Here is an 18,996-nt window from a genome sequence, read left to right on the forward strand (position 1 = left end):
AGCTTTACGGGTTACGGAGTCAATCCATTAACACTTTCACAGATAACGGAGTCAATCCATTAACATCTTCACGGGTAACGAAGTCAATCCATTAAAACCCTTACGAATACCGGAGTTAATCTGTTAACACCTTTACGGATAACGGGTCAAATCCAGTAACACCTTCAAGGATAACGGGTCAAATCCAGTAACACCTTCAAGGATAACGGAGCCAATCAATTAACACGAGTAACGATATCAATCCATTAACATCTTTGCGGGTAACGGTGACCTGTGTTCATTCGTCACTCCAGATATTAACTCTTAAATGAAAGCCGTTTTTATTAAGTCAACATTTTAGAATAGATAGTTGGAGCAACTATCATGGGCACGGATTGCTATTCATATCCCATTTTCAACTATTGAAACAAAATAAGTGGAAATTTCGTATCTCGCCGTTAGATGGCAGCAAACATCCTCCAGCGGATATCTATTGGACAAAATTTAAACTTCTAGAACGTAATCCTTTATACTAGCTAAGTAAAACTTTATTATTTACTTTTAATCTTTCTTTTGTTAGAGAAATTGATCAACGGAAAATTATTTTACTGTTTACTTTGAAACTAATTGTTATTATAATGGTTTATTTTTTATTACTTATTTTTTTAAATATCCGTTACGTCATGAATATTAAATTTTGTCAGAAATAATTTTAATAATAAATAACAATAGTTGGGTAATTTATAATTTATATATAACACAAATTCATTTTCAGAAGTCAATGTAGAACTTTAAAGAAGTCACTGTACAACGGTATGTTGTATGATGTATACTTCATTATTATGTTGTACTATTATCTATCTGTATTGGTCTTAGGAATAAGATCAGAGGTGTAATAACGGAGCAGATTTTGTAAAGGAAGAAAAGGAAATTGTAATGAGTATTATTGTTCCTTAGTTACAGTATTAAATAAAATAAATAGAAGGATGATAGATTGAAGATTAGGAAGTTCTCAGAACTATTGATGTTAAAGGAATTATAAGTTTGTATCCTGAACACTAAGCAAAGGTAAAAAATAAATAATATTTACGTTTTAATGTTCTTTTATATATATCGTGGCCCAAATAATATTTATTAAGAACCACGGGAAAGGAACAAAATACAGGATTATTGTTCCAACTGTTGATAATTCAAATCAAAGAAAACAGAAACATAATTCCTTATATAAATGAAAATGAAATATAACATTTCAGTTTAATTTCCAACGTTTCTATGGCATTTAGGCTAAGGGAGACGGATGACTAAGGCAAGTGAATGATGATGGAAGAACGGTAGAATGAGAAAGTGGGAGGAAACGGGAGTACATAGAGAAAATCCAAGGAAATGTTGTTTTCCACTACTAACTTACTTAGTCGGGGATCGAATCAGAGACCCCACGCACCAGACGTAAACATTCTACCATTGAGCAACCGTACTTCTTCTCATAAAAATCAATAGAGTAAAAACAAAAGTGAGATAAGTATTGAAATTCATTTTCGGATGGATAAATTTCGGGGCATTATTCCTTAACAACACAATTAATTAATTGGATTGGATTTTAGCTTCGAGATCCTTCGTGCCTAAGCGGTTAGTATACGCGCCTTTGGCGTGGGAGACCAAGGTGTTCGATTCACCATGGGAGCTCATGTGGTTCAGATTTCATGTTAATCAAGAGGTCCACGTCTCATATAGCCTCACTGCTAAAAGGGATGTTAAACTCACAAACCAACTCAACTCATTTAGCATTTGTCGTAGCAACCTGCTATATCAAATGTGAAGTTAGAGTTTAACGTGTAATCCGAACAACATGAGTTTCCACTGGCAATCAAAGCCTGATATTCTACGGCAAAGAATGGAATTTATTGTAGATGTCTTTACATAAGAATCTTCTCATCTAGGGCTAGAACTATAGAAATTTCGACACTGTCTAGTTTACGAATTCGTAACTAAAAGCCTAACACAGCGCAAAATGAAGGTATAAGACCTTCGCTTTTCTTTGCTCAATTAGAGAACTCACAAAAAGAAAATATCTTAAGGACAAAAATTTGTTAAACAGTCGCTCTTCTTTCAACATGTTTTCTTCAATTACATTTATTATGAAGGAAAATGGGGCCAATAATGTATTTAAATAAAAATAGAAATGATGCCTTTGGCCCAGTTATAATTGGGCTTTTGTTAAAATAAAATAAATAGTTATATTTTTTAAGAAACGAAAAATAAAAAGATAGATTGGAAAGGTATAAAAGAAAAGTGAATGAAAGTAAATTCTGAACATTTTTTTTAATAAAAAGAAACAGTACTCCTATAAAAAGGAAAAGACAAATTAAATGGTTTCAGGCCATCAGAAAGAAAAGGAGGGAGCGAGTGAAAGGGGGGAGAGAACTGATTCTACTGTTTCTAGCAACGTACGCGCGAAAGGGAGCCAAATCCTATTGGTGACGAATTAAGCCGATTACTTCCGACTCGAATGCACTTTTGTCAGTCGGAAGGAGCTTATGAAACATAGACACACAGAGGGCATTGATGTGCAAAGGCAAGGAAGCACAAATCAAGCCAATCTTGAACAGAGACTTTTGCAACAAAGGAAACGAATAAGAAAAAAGAACGAAAGTACGAAAAATGAAAATAATAAGCTCATGCTTTCTTATTATATAATTTCTAGCTCAAGACGACTCATTTACATAACATGTGAATAATTAAAATGAAAGCTACAGTATACGAAAAATAAAATAAATGTAAATAAACAGGCCAGCGCTGAATTAAAGCCTAAGCTAAGTTACCTGAAGTCTAGGATAGTATGTAACCTAGGTGTGGCATATTTGCATTCCTCTCTCTCTCTCTCTCTCTCTCTCTCTCTCTCGCTCTCTTCCTCTCTCTCTCGTTTTCCCATCTCTCTCTCTCTCTCTCTCTCTCTCTCTCTCTCTTTCTGCTTGTTAGTTACGGAAGAAATTATTTTTAAGACCTTTATGAGCGTTTCTTGATTATAAAATATACATTTTCATTATTCAGTGATCCCGGCGTATAAACGACTATTGAATAATGAGACATTCTGTAGCCGCGATATGAGTGATGGATTCATCCCCCGACTAATGAGTTGGTTACTATTACAACCAAGCCTAACAGGTCAATCAAAATATAATTTTCCTTCATATATTAAAGCAGACTAGGCAAAATCAACAAGTGCACTTTCAAATTCAGTAACTGGAAATATATGATTGAAATTACATTACCGAACTAGGACGCTCAGAAAACATTGATTAGAGCAAAAGAGTGAGTTAATTCGGCCCAGAAAAGACGACTGAAAGATAAGTCCTGACTGATTAAGTGATCAATACCTAGACCCGACTTTTTAAACTAGAAGTTTGAAATTTAGACAGTACATAAATTTGTAACGTTTGGGAATTTCAGGAAATGGGGTTTGCAATTATTATAATATAATGGTCGTATCTCGGAATCGCTTACGATTAAACAAATAAAATTTGGTATTAGGCGTCTACAGAGAAGCCAGCAATACAAGATCCCTGACAGCTCGCAGCAGCGTTACCACTACTCGTGTTTCAAAGCTTTTTTGGTGCATCTATAATTGCACTTCTCTTAATAGTGTAAAACAGAGTTATAGTGGTTGGTAATACTAGCACCGCAAATAAGGGCTGCACGTGGTAATAAACTTCAGGGACCATCTCCTGGTGGTTCCTCTATAAAATAATTACACACGTGTTTAAGCGTTTTCCTTTCTGATACTTGATCTAGAAAGGAAGAGAGGGGCGTTGTGTACTGCAATGCCCATACAAGGTGTTCGAATTTCATGCGAGATGTCGAGTTCAGACGTAATCTATATCAAAGATGCAGGAGAAGGAGAAACAAAACAATATTGCCCGCAGTAACACGCAGAGAGTTTGCTAGTTAGCGAAATGAAGAATCATTCAAATTACATGTAACAAACTGCTTTCTACGTTCGGTATATTAAATGGTTTTATTAGCTAGAGTTTATTTCTTACTCTAACATACTTCCTTTTTTACTTACTCCGAGCAAGAAATAAACATTATTTTATGTAACTAAAAAGTAAACTATCTACATCCGTAGATGTCATAACTTTCATTCGATAATAACAAGCTAAAGCTACATTTTGTTAATACTAGATTTTATAAATATTGTAAACTAAATACGTAATTTATATTTGTATTGAATTTAGATTTATCGATGAGTCAAATGGACCGAAAGTTTTGAGTATATGTGTTTAAATTAGTTATTTTATCTTATTGACCTATAATGTACTTAATGGACTATTTCTATTGTAAAATCAAAAAGAAAGTTGAATTTGTTTCACATTGATGAATTAATGTTACTCGACGTAAAATCATAACCTAACTATAAAAGTTTGCAGTCATACTATGAATAACCTAGTATAATCTAGGAATAACCTAGTATACTATGAATAACCTAGTATACTATGAATAACCTAGGAATCTAATTCTAAAATCTTTCCGAGACGTGCTAAGAGATAGAAGTTTAGCTTTGGCGTCCCACGAATGGATTCTGTTTCCGTCTTTTATTCCTTTTATATTAGATCTTTGACTTCTATATTCAATATTTGATCCAGATTGTTTGGAAGTCTACCGTAGTTTCCCACCTGGTATGTCCCACATGAATTACCACCTGGAATCTAACCCGAGTGTCTCACGCAAAAGGCTCGTACGCGAACCGCTCAACTACGAAAGAGTACTAACGCAACTGTGTAAAATTAGAATAATAGTAAAGTTATGAGAAAACGTTTTACTACCATATGAAAATAATAAACGTTGATGTTATGACCTTCTGTAAACAAAGGTGAATTCTAAGGATAAAGTACGTTACTCTTTTCATTAATACGTATCTTCAAGAAATTAAAAATTGTTAGATATTTTTTTTAATTTTGTAAACCTATTTTTACACTTGTCTATTACAAATAAAATTCAAGTTAAATAACAATGTAGAAAAAACGAACAAGTGAATTAACTTTTCATAAATCGAAAAGTTTTTCAGAAAATTTTCGTTACTAAGTTAAATACAATCAAAAATATATTTAAGATAAATATGGAGGCACCATAGTTGTAAATGTAAGCTAAGCATGAAATGCATTCAAGAAGAAATATTAAACTGAAGTACAGAACTCTAGTTGTCGCTGGAAAGCATGATGGCTGAGTGATATAGCGCTCAGGGTCTCTTGTTCGATCTCTAACCACGTGAGATTTTTCTCGACAAAATAGTCTCCATGAGTTTTCTCGGAATTTTCTCATTCCGCCCCATATTCTCATTCTTACAATTGCTTTATCGTCACTCACTATCATTAATCACTTTCTGTCTTCTTTAGCTTTAAGGGTATAACATTGGACGATTAACATTCAGCTTTGATTTAATTTCTAATTACTACTATCATGGCGCATAGACTGCTTAAGCTTAAACGGTTTAAGTTCAATTTGACTAGAAAATAAGGGAAGAGTTAATGTTACTTAAAGAGTCTCGTATAATTTGAGTAGGAAGAAACCGAGACGTCTTAATCTACTAGTTAAATGTGACTATTCCTTACAGGCATGATTGCTCATGTCCATCGAGATAATTCATTTTATCGTGTCCATTGAACTGAAATGAAGCAAATTTCTCGTAGCCTGTTGAGTATACAGCCATGGCAAACAACAAAGGAAAACTGGTTGCATAAGGATCGGGCATTATACTAAATGATGAGTATACAAGATTATTCTCCACGACCTTCTATATAGGGTATGTTTCGTCAGCCCCCCACCTTGGAATTTCGAAACAAAACCTATGTCAATCGTTCATACTACGTTTGCACTGGAATGTACCGCAAAAAATTTCGTTTGTACCACTTCCGGTACAATGATATGAGTTTTAAAGTGGGGGCAGTGGAAACGGCAGCTTCTCATCTTGGAATTTCTAAACAAAATCTATACCAATCGTTTGTACTACGTTTGTACCGGAATGTTCAGGCTTTCATGTGGGGACTGCGGAAACGACAGCCCCGCCTATCTTAGAATTTCGAAAGAAAACTATGTAAATCGTTTTTATTACGTTTGTACCGGAATGTACCGCAAAAAGTTTCATTTACACCAGTTTCAAATTCGAGAAAATCGAAAAGTAATGTTCCTGCTAAATTTGCATGAACCTAGCAGAACTATTGACTAATTTCTTCAGATTTGAAGATATGTATATCAATAGTACAAAACAAAAATTCAACGGACACAGAACACAATCCTAACTTTCTTTACATTGTAAAAATAAGTCCTGTTTCCACATCGACTGTTCAAAATGTTTAAATAGGGAGTCTTACTTAAAATGCAAGCAATATTCATAAAATAAAATGAAAGACTTATACACAAGATATAAAAGAAATAAATTAACATCTAAAAGTGTTCAGTTACATCAACAGTTTGGTTGACTATTTAATATTTAGCAAAATTTAAAACGGATTTCATCAAACTTTAAGAGCATCATATCTTTAGCAAGTACTTTAAAACCCAAATTCACGAAAGTTGTATGAATGTACATAAAACATATTCACACAGACATACTATATAATATTTCTTACAACAGAAATATTACTTACTCATTACACATTGATTTTAACGAAAGCTTTTATGTGATGTTTGTCGTTTATAAAACGTCTAATCACACTCTACACTGAAAATTCTAATTCTTCATCCTTACCTCTCCTACTTCTAAATGAAAAGAAAAAAATATTTAGTTTTGGGTTCAAAATAAATTTTATATTTCAATCATTATATTAAACTCAAATGTTAGTTGTCAACTTAAATAAAGAAAGTGGAGAATTACAATAATTTTCATCACACCCCATTCTTTTGTGAACGTTCATACAAATTAACTATTAAATAAAAGTGAATTCCCTGGAGTATTTTGGTTTAAATGCAAATATCATGTACTTAAAACTCCCAACTGAACTCTGCAAATAGACATTATTAATTGTGCTGAAACATTGAATTAATATTACCCTATATACACAATCTGTTAACAATTATCAGTTAATAAATTGTATACAAGTTGTTCGCAAATAGAAGTGGAAGATATTTTAATCGTTTTTCTTCATTTCTTTAATTTAAGTTGAAAATTAACATTTGAGTTTAATGTAATGATCAAAACACAAAAAACATTTTGAATCACAAACTAAATAGTTTTTCTTTTCATTTAGAAGTAGAAGAGGTAAGGATGAAGGGTACGATTTTCATTTTAGAGATTATTAGACTTTTTATAAACGACAAGCATGACATAAACGCTTCCATTAAAATCAATGTGTAACGAGTAACTAATGTTTATATTGTAAGAAAGATTATACACTATGTTTGTGTGAATTATGTTTTATATATATTGCTATTAAACTTAGCGTGATTTTGGGTTTTAAACTACTTTCTGAAGGTATGATTTTTTTTTTAAACTTTGCTAAACTCCGTTTTAATTTTTGCTAAATATTAAATAGTCAACCAAACTGTTGACGTAACTGAAAACTTTTAAGGGGCCGCGGTGGCTCAGTGGTAGAGCGTTCATCTCTGGTGTATGGGGTCCTGGGTTGAAACCCTGCTCCCGCCAAGTGAACTTTGTGGTGGACAAACACCGTGTGCGTGGGTTTTCTCGGGGTTCTCCCGTTTCCTCCCACTTTCTTCATTCAACCATTTCATTCATTTCTCATAATCACCGTCTCCTTTATCCTAACCGGCATAACCGTGGGACGTAAAGCTCAACGATTTTATTTTTTGAAAACTTTTAGACGTGTACATTCCGGTACAAGCGTAGTACAAGCGATTGGCATAAGTTTTGTTTCGAAATTCCAAGGTGGGGGGATGGCGAAACATGCCCGACATACAACGTCGTGAAGCATAAACTTACTTGGTAAGGCTTACTATTTTAATATACGCTTCAATACATTAACGGTAATGAAACAAATCAACTGATCACAGAATTTGGGTTGAGGGAGCTCACTTCTTAAAGGATCTCAGCTGAAGGCATCAATTGAATTGTTACGTCATACTGGATATACGTAGAATATACTGTAGTTAGTTCTTCGACAAGAAACCATGTCAAGTCTCCGAGAAATAACGTAATATAAATCAAAAGGATTTTCCTCTAGTGGACAATATTGGTATCAATAGAATTATTGTATTATTTCTAATCAATAGATTTTAATATTTTACAGACACAATCACTAGAAAGAAAAATGACTATCTTCATGGCCTTGGAAAAAAAAATATTATAAACCGAAAATGGCTATCTTCTAGAGAATGGTAGTGTGACGGAGGCTATTCAACCTAATTATTAAACTTTTGTCCCTGATTGTATTTTTAGTTTATTACTCTTCAAATGACCTTCAAAGAACAATGAAACGAAATGTTGGATATTTCAAAACTATCTTGTGATTGATTAATAAATTCTTTATCTGTAAAAACTGCTGTGTAATTTTGTCTTTGAAATTGTTTCCAAATATTAGAGTTATCTACTTTACACAAGTCATTGTGTAAGTTCATGCAATGACAAATATGATGAGAGAAGTAGATTCATAGTTACACGTTCTTATGATTTCATCACGCGTACAGGAAGTTTATGACCTTACCTCAATGAAAACTATTTTGCTTTCCGAAGTCAGGAGTAGTTGCGACGAAAGAATTTCCAGGAGGAACATCATATTAGAGCTGGGACCATACCTGATTGATCTACTTGGATTGGACACGTATTCTATCAATCATCTATTCTCTACATCAATAATTTCGGGTATGTACTCGTTTCAGTACTAATATGAATTTGTTTGATTTATTACCCGGAAATGGTTTATATACGAGGGCAGATCAGAAAGTAGTGGAACGCTTGTCGGCAAACTATGAAATTATTCTGAAATATAAATACTTCTCCTCCTTCACTATACATTTTTCCAGTCTTCCTGGCATGTAGCAAATACGCAATTTAGTCCATTTGGTGAAAGGTCTTTGCATGCCGCCCTTACTGCTTTTGAAACTTTCAGATTGGATTAAAAATGCTGATCGTGTAGCTGTTTTCTAAGTCCAGAAAACAGCCAAAAGTTGTGTAGAGGTCTGGGCTGAATGGTGGATGAGGCAAGCTTTATATGTGGCGCTCATTCAGAAGTTTTTGTACAGTTTCAACAATATGCGGCCTTGGGTTGTCCTAGTGAATTTTATATCAGGAACACTTTTCAGTGGACACTTTATGCGATAGTGTGTTAGCATTTTCTCCAGAACCTTCCGGTAATCGTCATGTGAGGAACACATCTCCTTTACAGCACATTGTTAAATAAAGTCTTCACGATCAAAGAAAATAATCATCATTTCCTTCACTCAATTCGGTGTGATTTTACTTTTATCGAGGTTCGACAAGAGGGTTTTTCACTGTGAGCTTTGTTGTTTTATTATTGAATATTCAGGACTCAACTGTAGTGACAATGTTACGGAGAAAAGTATTACCTTCGTTTAGTACTAGCTCTTGCAACTCCCTGCATAACTAACTAACTAACTCTATGGCCTATGGAACCCGGAGGTTCAGTGCCGCGTTCACAAAAGCTCTCCACTGACTTCTATCCTTAGCTAATTGGATCCAGTTTCTACTTTGTATTCCTATCTCTGCGAGATCCATCTTAATATTATCCTCCCATCTGCGCCTAGGTCTTCCTAATGGTCGTTTTCCGATGGGTCTACCAGTCAAGACTTTGAAAGCGTTTCTACTTTCTTCCATTCTAGCTACATGACCTGCCCACCTAAGCCTCCTAGACTTGACGACCCTAACAATGTTGGGTAAACCGTATAAACTATGTAGTTCCTCGTTATGAAGCTTTCGCCATTCCCTATTCTCGTTCCTCTTGGGTCCGAATATTCTTCTCAGGATCCTGTTCTCAAATACTTTCAGTCTATGTTCTTCCCTCAGAGTAAGCGACCATGTTTCGCAACCATACAGAACAACAGGCATGATTATCGTTTTATATATTTTAAGCTTCAAATTCCTCGACAGAATTCGCGACGACAAGAGATTTTGAACCGAATAGTAACACGAATTCCCTGCTTTTAGTCGACATTTAATTTCTTCGTGAATATGATTTTCGTCTGTTAATATTGATCCTAAATATTTGAAAGTATCCACTTTATCAAAAGTATTATTTAATATTTTAACGCCTCCACAATTTGCCGTATTACGGTCCCGACGCACTTCCATGTGTTTAGTTTTCTCTGCATTTACTTCTAAACCCATGTCCCTGCAAGCGTTTAATAATATCTCTGCATTTATTTCTACTGTTCTCCTATCATCCCCTATTAAATTTACATCATCAGCATATGCCATAACCTGGTGAATGCCGTTCAACTCTAGGCCCTGGTTGCTATCTTTGATTTTCCTTATGGCGTATTCCAGCACAAAGTTAAATAATAATGGCGACAACGCATCTCCTTGTTTCAGGCCAATTTCGACGTGGAAGCTCGTGGACAAAAATTTTCCTACCCGGACTTTACTTTGGGATTCACTTAAACATATCTTAATTAATCTAATTAGCTTTCTCGGTATTCCAAGCTTTGTAAGAACGTTGTATAATGTTTCTCTCCTAACCGAGTCGTAAGCCTTTCTAAAATCAATAAATAGTTGATGTACCGGGGTATTGTATTCCCACTTCTTTTCGAGTATTTGGCGAATGGTAAATATTTGGTCGATAGTTGATCGATTTCGTCTAAATCCGCACTGATAATCTCCAATAATTTCATCTGCATATGGGGTCAATCTTGCTAACAGAATATTTGAAAGGATTTTATAGGATTTTGACAGAAGAGAAATGCCTCGATAATTATTACAGTCAGTTTTGTCGCCTTTCTTGTGAATTGGAACAATGATTGATTCTTTCCACTCTTCTGGCAATTCTTCCTTGTTCCAGATAAGGAGAATGAGTTTGTGTATCTTGTTCCACAATTTTTCGCCTCCAGCTAAAATTAACTCAGCCGGAATTTCATCTACACCCGGAGATTTGTTATTCTTTAAGTATTACCTTCGTTTAGTACTAGCTCTTGCAACTCCCTGCATATTGTAACACGATTTGCCTAGCACACGAGAGTTCATTGACATGAATCACATGACATTCTAAGATCATCAATGAGAATAGCCTAAATGATATTATGTGACACGTTAAATCTGGCTGCCATCTGCCGGATAAACAATTGTCTTCTCTGATAATGATGACCACAGTATTTACCCTACTCTTTGTTCTTGATATAGTTGAATGTCCCAACCTTCTGTGGCCATCTGCATCTTCTCTTCTCTTAAAGAGTGAGTTATGCTACGTACATGCTACAGCACGTAACATACAATTCTCTGCTAAAGTTTTTGAAACAAATTTGCAGGTCTCAGTTGCAGTTTTCTTCAAACTAACAAAAAAATTGATAGCACAACGCTATTCTAAATTAGACAGTACCTTATACTCTGGTAAGCGATTTCCAAATACCTCGGCTTTCAACGTTGCTCCTCACCTGTAACGAGAAACACAAGTTTAAATAAATATACTGCATAAATAGTAATTTATTAGACAATTAATTATTTCTGAATTATATACTGAAAATAAATTATTTTAGGTAAATGCATTTTAAATTTAGTTTCAGGAACTGTTTTAATCAACGATTATATGCTCATAAATTGAACTATATTTAAATATGACATCTGCTATCGTTAAACAGACAGCATCTTCGTAGCACTATCAAAGTGATTACATTTCCATTAATTCTGAATATTTAATTACTCCCAGAGCGTTATCGAAAAAAAGGAACAGAGCACGTAAGCTACTGCTTACAGAATCATGTTATGTATGTACACATTCCAACCTCAAAACACCAAAATAGACAAGTCAGAAAACTAACATATACTCCCTACTTGCACTTTCAACCTATAATTAATAGTGTTTAGAAGTTACGAAATAGTTCGTGTTTTTAATGCTCCAAATTCCTCAGAGGAGTATGACATATATTTAAAATTTTAATTTTATTGCCTTCAGAAAATTCAATTTATTATCTTGTATTACAGTATGTTGAGCATAGAGTAATTATATAATATAAGAGGTTTCAGCTGCTCTTCCTGCTGAAATTGTGGAGACCGTGGAGCCACCACTCAAAGAAGTTGGGTACTACGAACTACTTAAAGCAAGAACGAATCAAATCATTCAGAGCGTCTGAGTCTGATAGAATTAGCCAATGATACACATAGCTACTGCCAGTAGCAAACGATGCAGTTAGTTACAACTCTCGCCGTAGTGTCGCAGAATCACTTTCGTTGCATTGTGGGAGAGAAAAATAATTTCCATTAGTTATATAGGAAGTGGTTCATCAGAGTAATCACTGATGTTGAATATATTGTTTTCTTTTTTCCTTATTTAGGTTCAAGGCGGTTCGGACCAAGTTCCAAGCTCTCTTTACACAATCAGATGGTGTAGATTGAGAACAAGGTCACTTCCTATGACTAATAATAAATATAACTACAATCAAGCAAAGAACTTTTAAAATTAAACCAACAGTGAACAAAACAATTTAACTCCCTAATAATGATGCACAATTCTAGTCCGTACAACCAGAGAGTGGAGAATTAGAACTTACTTTTCCATCTAAAGCTTATGTATTTATTCATTTAATACTAACAATAATTTGCCGAAAACAGTTGATACTATCTCCTCCTGGGAATGCTTAAAGTATTCCGAGGGAGGTAGTGATTAATTTGTAGGGAGCATAGTTGGTAATTTTTATCCATTAATTTTCCTACTTTTTGTTTTCAAAGTACCACAAAATTCTGCTGAATTCTGCCAAAAGCTTCAAGGCAATCTCCCGTACTCTTTTCAAGGAGGGGGGAAGGATAGAAACATTTATTGGATAATTATTTAAATATAAGAGTTCATTATGAGTTGCGGGGAAAAGGGGAGATATTGACATTAAACGCATTGATTAAACTTAGAAGTAGCCTCTACTTGATTTGGAGCACTACATAACAGAAAAATGGTGTGAACATCATAGGTCTTGCGAAGGGGCGGACATCGCTATCCGATAAGCACTAGTGCTAGATTTTTATACACTATTTAATTGTGGATGTGCATAGCTAATTACTTATCTCAAGACTTCCTAGCGTATGTTTAAATACGTAGTTAACACGTTGTCTTACCATTAGCAGTCGTGTAACGCAGATTACTCCAAGGGTGTTATAAAATAGAGGATCTGCCCATATGTATCTTCATTCTATTAACTCAATGAGGCCAAAAACAACCGAGCATCGGTACTATAACAAGTCTAATTAGCTACTCTAGTTTCCGCTATGAATGTTGGCTCAAAACATTGCGATCTTATTAGGTGTAAAGATGTTGGGATGGTAGAGATGTTGGGATGACAGCGGGCAGAGTGGGGATGGTAAAACTGTGGCGTATTGCTTCACGAGTTTGTTGTATAGGCAGATCCTCTATTTTATAACATCTTGGATTACTCTACCTGTACATGAACAAAGTATAAAAATATAACGAAAAAATAAATAAAAAGCAAAATACTTAAGACATCACACACTCTTTAAGCATTCTGTTATTCCGTATGAACCAGATCTACTTCTAAGAAGTCACGTAGGCTCATAAAGATCTTAGAAATCTTATGTAAAAAATGTGTGTGTGTCTGTGGGTGGGTGGGTGTATAGTTTGTTTGGTATATAAATCCACACCATTGACTTGACACATTTTCAAGTAATTTAATAGGAGAGACCCTAGTCTGTAGGAGACCGTAGACTATACGTAACTTTTCATTCGTATTCTAAAGGATGAGGAGAGCGCTTCAAATAGAAAGTAGTAATTTAAAATCTAAGTAAAAAGATTGAGTATCTCAAGGATTCCTTATGTTAGGAAAATAAAAACTTGGTATGCATACTCATTTTCAAACCAGATGACATATGATCTACCATCTTTAAAACACACACACACACACACACACACACACACCGTGGGCATAAGACACTTCTAGAGAATTAGAAAGGGGGCGACATGTAACAATAATCGAGACTGATCGATATTAATGCCGAGTCCGTAGTTTTCTATGTCAATGAGATGAATACTGACACTTCCCGATGCTAAGTCTAAATTCGGCTCCCATCGGCATGGGGAGAAGGTGAGAAAGGGTGAAAAATAAAATGTCCAAGATGACCTAGATTAGTGTCAAATACATAGTTTCCGGGGCCACTGAGCTGGTTGATGGTAGCCTCACTCAAAATTTAGTAGAGAACGTGCATATCAGCTGGTCCGAGAATCGACATGGACAGCGCCAAAGGCGTTAACCACTGTTATTCACATTACTTCATTGCTTGTCTTATTTATACTATTAGGTTCCTTATTTTCGAAGAGGAGCAACACCGAAGGTATTGCTTGTAGTTATTAATTCTGCTCTCAATTCCTTATTTTCTGACAGCTCTTCCTTATTCATTTTCTCAGTTTTTATTTTAAATATCTCGCGTGCGAAGCCTCGCACTTCTGCTAACTGATATTAGAGAAAAATGCAATTATATCTACTAGATCCTATGCGAGGGGTTAAAGTAGCTCAGTGGTAGAATGCTTACTTCTAGATGTGTTTGGCCCCTGATTCGATCCTCGGCCAAGAAAGTTTGTGGTGGAAAACTTCACACAAGTCTGTGAGTTTTCTCGGGGTACTCCCGTTTCCTCCTACAGTTCTTCCATCACCATTCACTTGCATTAATTATTCGTTCCCATGGGCGTCCGAAGGGGAGGGCAAGGTGGGGCTCGGGCCCCCCTCTGGCTCACAAAAATGTATATGTAATATGGAAAACCACGTATATTAAACACCAGAAATACCAGACGTAATAGAGTAACCATAAAGATGGCCCCTCCCTAGAATTTTTTTTTCGGGAGCCCCTGTTCGTCTCCCTTAGCCTAATAGGAATAATGTGGAACGTTAAACTGAAAATGTTCATTTTAGAACCCATACGACACAAAAAGTAAAAAGAAGAGCACGATCAGCGAATGTTGTTAATAATATTTCAAATTTAATAGACCAAACTGAAAAAAAGAACTACGTATCATACTTAACAATTAAAATAGCAATAAGACACATTTGATCAAGATTTGAAATTACATTTTAGAAATAAACAGTGTAGTCTACTAGATGCCACGCAATTCGAAATGCCAAAGTAAAAGCACGACCAACGGACGGCACACATCGTGACAGTAGAGGCTTCATTTTATGGTAGAGGCTAGATTTAATTACGTACAAAGTTCATTGCATAACAAGGATATTGTCTATTAATCCAAATTTTCCAGGAAATCGAAAAAAAAATATCCATTCTGCCATCTGATACTAAATAAATCTTGGAAACCCGATTCTGACGGCTTAGCACCAGGCAAATATTCCTACAATAATTCTCGCCTCTAGCGTATCTGAATAAGGAGACGCTAAAAGAAAAGCAAAAATAAATAAATAAAATACAATAAAATAACAAATATATTTTTCTTCTATGAAAAAGGTTTGTTTCTTATCTTTCTGACAGGAAAACAACTTATATATTGCGTATTGGAACTTAACAGGAAATGCAATGTACTTTAATAAACAACGATATATCTAGGTATTTCAATTAAAGCCCTCATAATTTTCTCATGAAACATCAATATACTACAACAAAAAGTAACCTTCTAGATGCTTTTGTTATCTCGAAATGTCAAGAACTTCTTCCAGATTTCCTCCTTTTTCGTTTTTTTAAATAGATAATATAGGAGGAAAGATGTAACAAAACATATTGTTTGTCAAAGCTTTTCAATTATTTTTTTCCGTTAGTGACCCTCCCCTACGTTCAGTTCCCTACTGTTTGGGGACGGTCTTATAAGACAAACTTCATTTTTTGTTATGAAAGGTTAGTGTGTTATTTACGAAGCGACTTTAAAAATTTAATATAACGTCTTTTCAATGCATATCCGTGGTTATACCATTCAGTCTTGAAGAGTGCAGCCCTGTGGAGAGTACAATGTATAAGATATAAACCTGAATACTGGGTTTCTTACTATTAGAATATAATTATAACAAATATCCGCATTGTTTCTGCAGGTAATATTTGATATTCCTCCTTATGTACCTTTTATTTTGCATTCCCCTGAACTCGAAATCTCACACAATTCAAATACCTTACAAGGGTATTTTAGTGAACCATCCTCACGCCCTTCCTTTTATTCTAAAGAAAATACAAGGAGAAAAAGCTGAACAATGTGTTTAATTGCTTTAAATGAAAAGTACAAATATCAAATCATTCAGAAAGTAACTCGAAATATTTTGGACTATCCTGACTTAGTTTCTTTATTGAATTTTCATGTTTCTTAATCAAAAACACGTAAAAATACTGGGCTCTATTAATGTAAAAAAATCAAAAACTAGGCTAGTATATTGACGAAATCACCAATCTGGAGGACAACATCTTTGTATAATAGAATGTATGTAAATAACATTAATTGGATATATGTGATATGTTACCTAAGAAATTTAGAAATGCAGTAATCAAGAGTTATGATTTTGTAAATACTTTAATTTTCAATGTTGTAATTGCGCTATGGTCTATTGTGTTGATAAAAATTAACTCCATGTCTCTAACGTAAAGTATTCCAAAATATGGACATCATATTATATTAATTCAAACTCCAACCTTTCTTCTAAATCTTTTTTGTCTTCTAGGTTAAATGCTGCAACAATGTTTAATTATATGAAATAAACAGCCTACATTCCAAATTTTACATCTCTACCGTAAGAATACGCAACCCCTAAATTTCCTTTTCCAAGTAGAGTTTTTTTTTTTTAATCTCCCTTATGATACCTTACACCACAAATCGCATGTACTCTCCAAATTTCAAATTGCTAGCTTCAGAAATTTGGGGTAGGCTTTATCAGGCAATCAATTAGTTAGAAATTCTTCTTTGTTTAATAGAAAGAACATGGAATGTATTCAATCAAGTCCCACTTTCTCCATTTTCCATGAATTAGTAATATGTTAGTTCAATAGTGCAGCCATTCTTGCGAAGATTCAGAAATATCAAAATTATAGACCCAGTTTTGGACTCCAAAGTTCTGCAACAGTCTTAAACGACTTTAAATGATACCCTCAGAGTCTGACCATCTTTATAGTTGATGAGATTTGATATAATATGAAGACAATGAGAAGCATATCAAATTGCAAAATACTGTAATAGACAAGATTAACATAAATGTAAATAACTAAATAACATAATCACATACTTATAATTTATAATCTAAATGCTACTGTAAGCAGCAACTTGCAAATGGCTTCCTTTAGTCAACTGACTACTTTTAGACTTCTAAACTGTGTATAATTGTGGCTAGTCTTATATATTGACTCTGTCCGTTCATTCATCTGTCTGTCTGTCGAAAAACACGGTAAGATATAGAAAGAAGAGGTTCTTCGATATAGATTCACCGTCCTCAAAATAGATTACAAAGTCACCCTTACTCTATTATAGCATTTCCAACCAGCCGAAGCACCGTTTTATGATATGGAAAGTAGATATAAAAAAAAAGAAATAAGAACACAAGGGAAGGGGTGAATAGGAGAGCTTGTGTTGGCAGTATAGGCACAGACATGGACCAGTGAGTAGTATGCTTTCAAACCACCGACTACGTTATCGAATTCTTATTTGCCTGTCACAATTGTATTTTACCAACGATAGTTTCTTTCTCTCACACAAGAAAGAACTGATCTATTAAAATGGAAATGATTGATCTCTTTGCAATGACCATGTCCAATATTACGTTTAGTTGTTTGGAACTTTACCGTAGTTTCAGAATATGAAACGAAACTTACTTATTTCATAAATAATCTTGACTTCGAAGTGTCGACTTCCCTACGCCGCACTACCAGGACTGGCCTCTGGCCAGTCTTACCATTAAATTGTAACTTGAAATACAAAGTTTCAGCTTTTTCCCATTGGCTACTGTTAATACTAAAATACTTACTAATCAATTGATTATCTTCGCTTACGACAAAAATCACCACAGTTACTGTTCTTTGCAAACTCTTACCTTCCAAAATAACAAACCACAATCTTCCCACCCAACAACTAAATATAATTACAAAATTTATCTCAAAGTAACCATAGATACATTCATATGCTGTTTGTAACATTTTAAAAAAAATATGTTTATGCACACTTTTTGTAAATATTTCTAATCACCTCTACAGGACTGAGAATCTTTTACCTCTGCTTCAAGTAATTGATGGGGACAAAATGTCTTGCTAGTGTAATTAAAATTATAATAAATTACTTATATAACCGTTTCCAACAGAAAATATACCCACATGGACATGTTTTCATGCTTTCTCAGTTATTGCCAATACCACAGAAATACTTTCATCTACAATCTTATATGATTACCACAAACTGAATATTCATACCTTTTGTAGTAAACGAACTGCCTAACATCCTGTATATGGAATATGTATATCAAACAAAATCAAATGAAGAACGGAAACTGGAATATTGTATTAGTATTCGAAATGAAATTAACTATATGTTGTACCGACATATAAATATCGTGATCGGGAAGATATTACAAAATATAGTCCTATAAGTTTAGAAAATTATTATTTATTTATTTTATTTGAAAAGGAAATGAAATGAAATCTTTGAGTTTTACATCCCACGGTTATGCCGGTTAGGCTAAAGGAGACGGTGATGATGATAGATGAAGGAAATGGTGAAATGAAGAAAGTGGGAGGAAACGGGAGAACCCCGAGAAAACCCACGAGCACGGTGTTTATCCACCACAAAGTCCACACGACGCGAGCTGGGATCGAACCAGGGACCTTATTTTATTTGAATTATTAAACATATTCTAATGTACAGTATATTCTAATGTTGAAATATATTTTGACTGACACGAAACATAGAGTCTTCAAACACAGACCGACTGTAACCA

Source organism: Thermobia domestica, chromosome 8, assembly GCF_964235325.1.
Source record: "Thermobia domestica chromosome 8, izTheDome1.hap1.1, whole genome shotgun sequence".
Classification (NCBI taxonomy): domain Eukaryota; kingdom Metazoa; phylum Arthropoda; class Insecta; order Zygentoma; family Lepismatidae; genus Thermobia; species Thermobia domestica.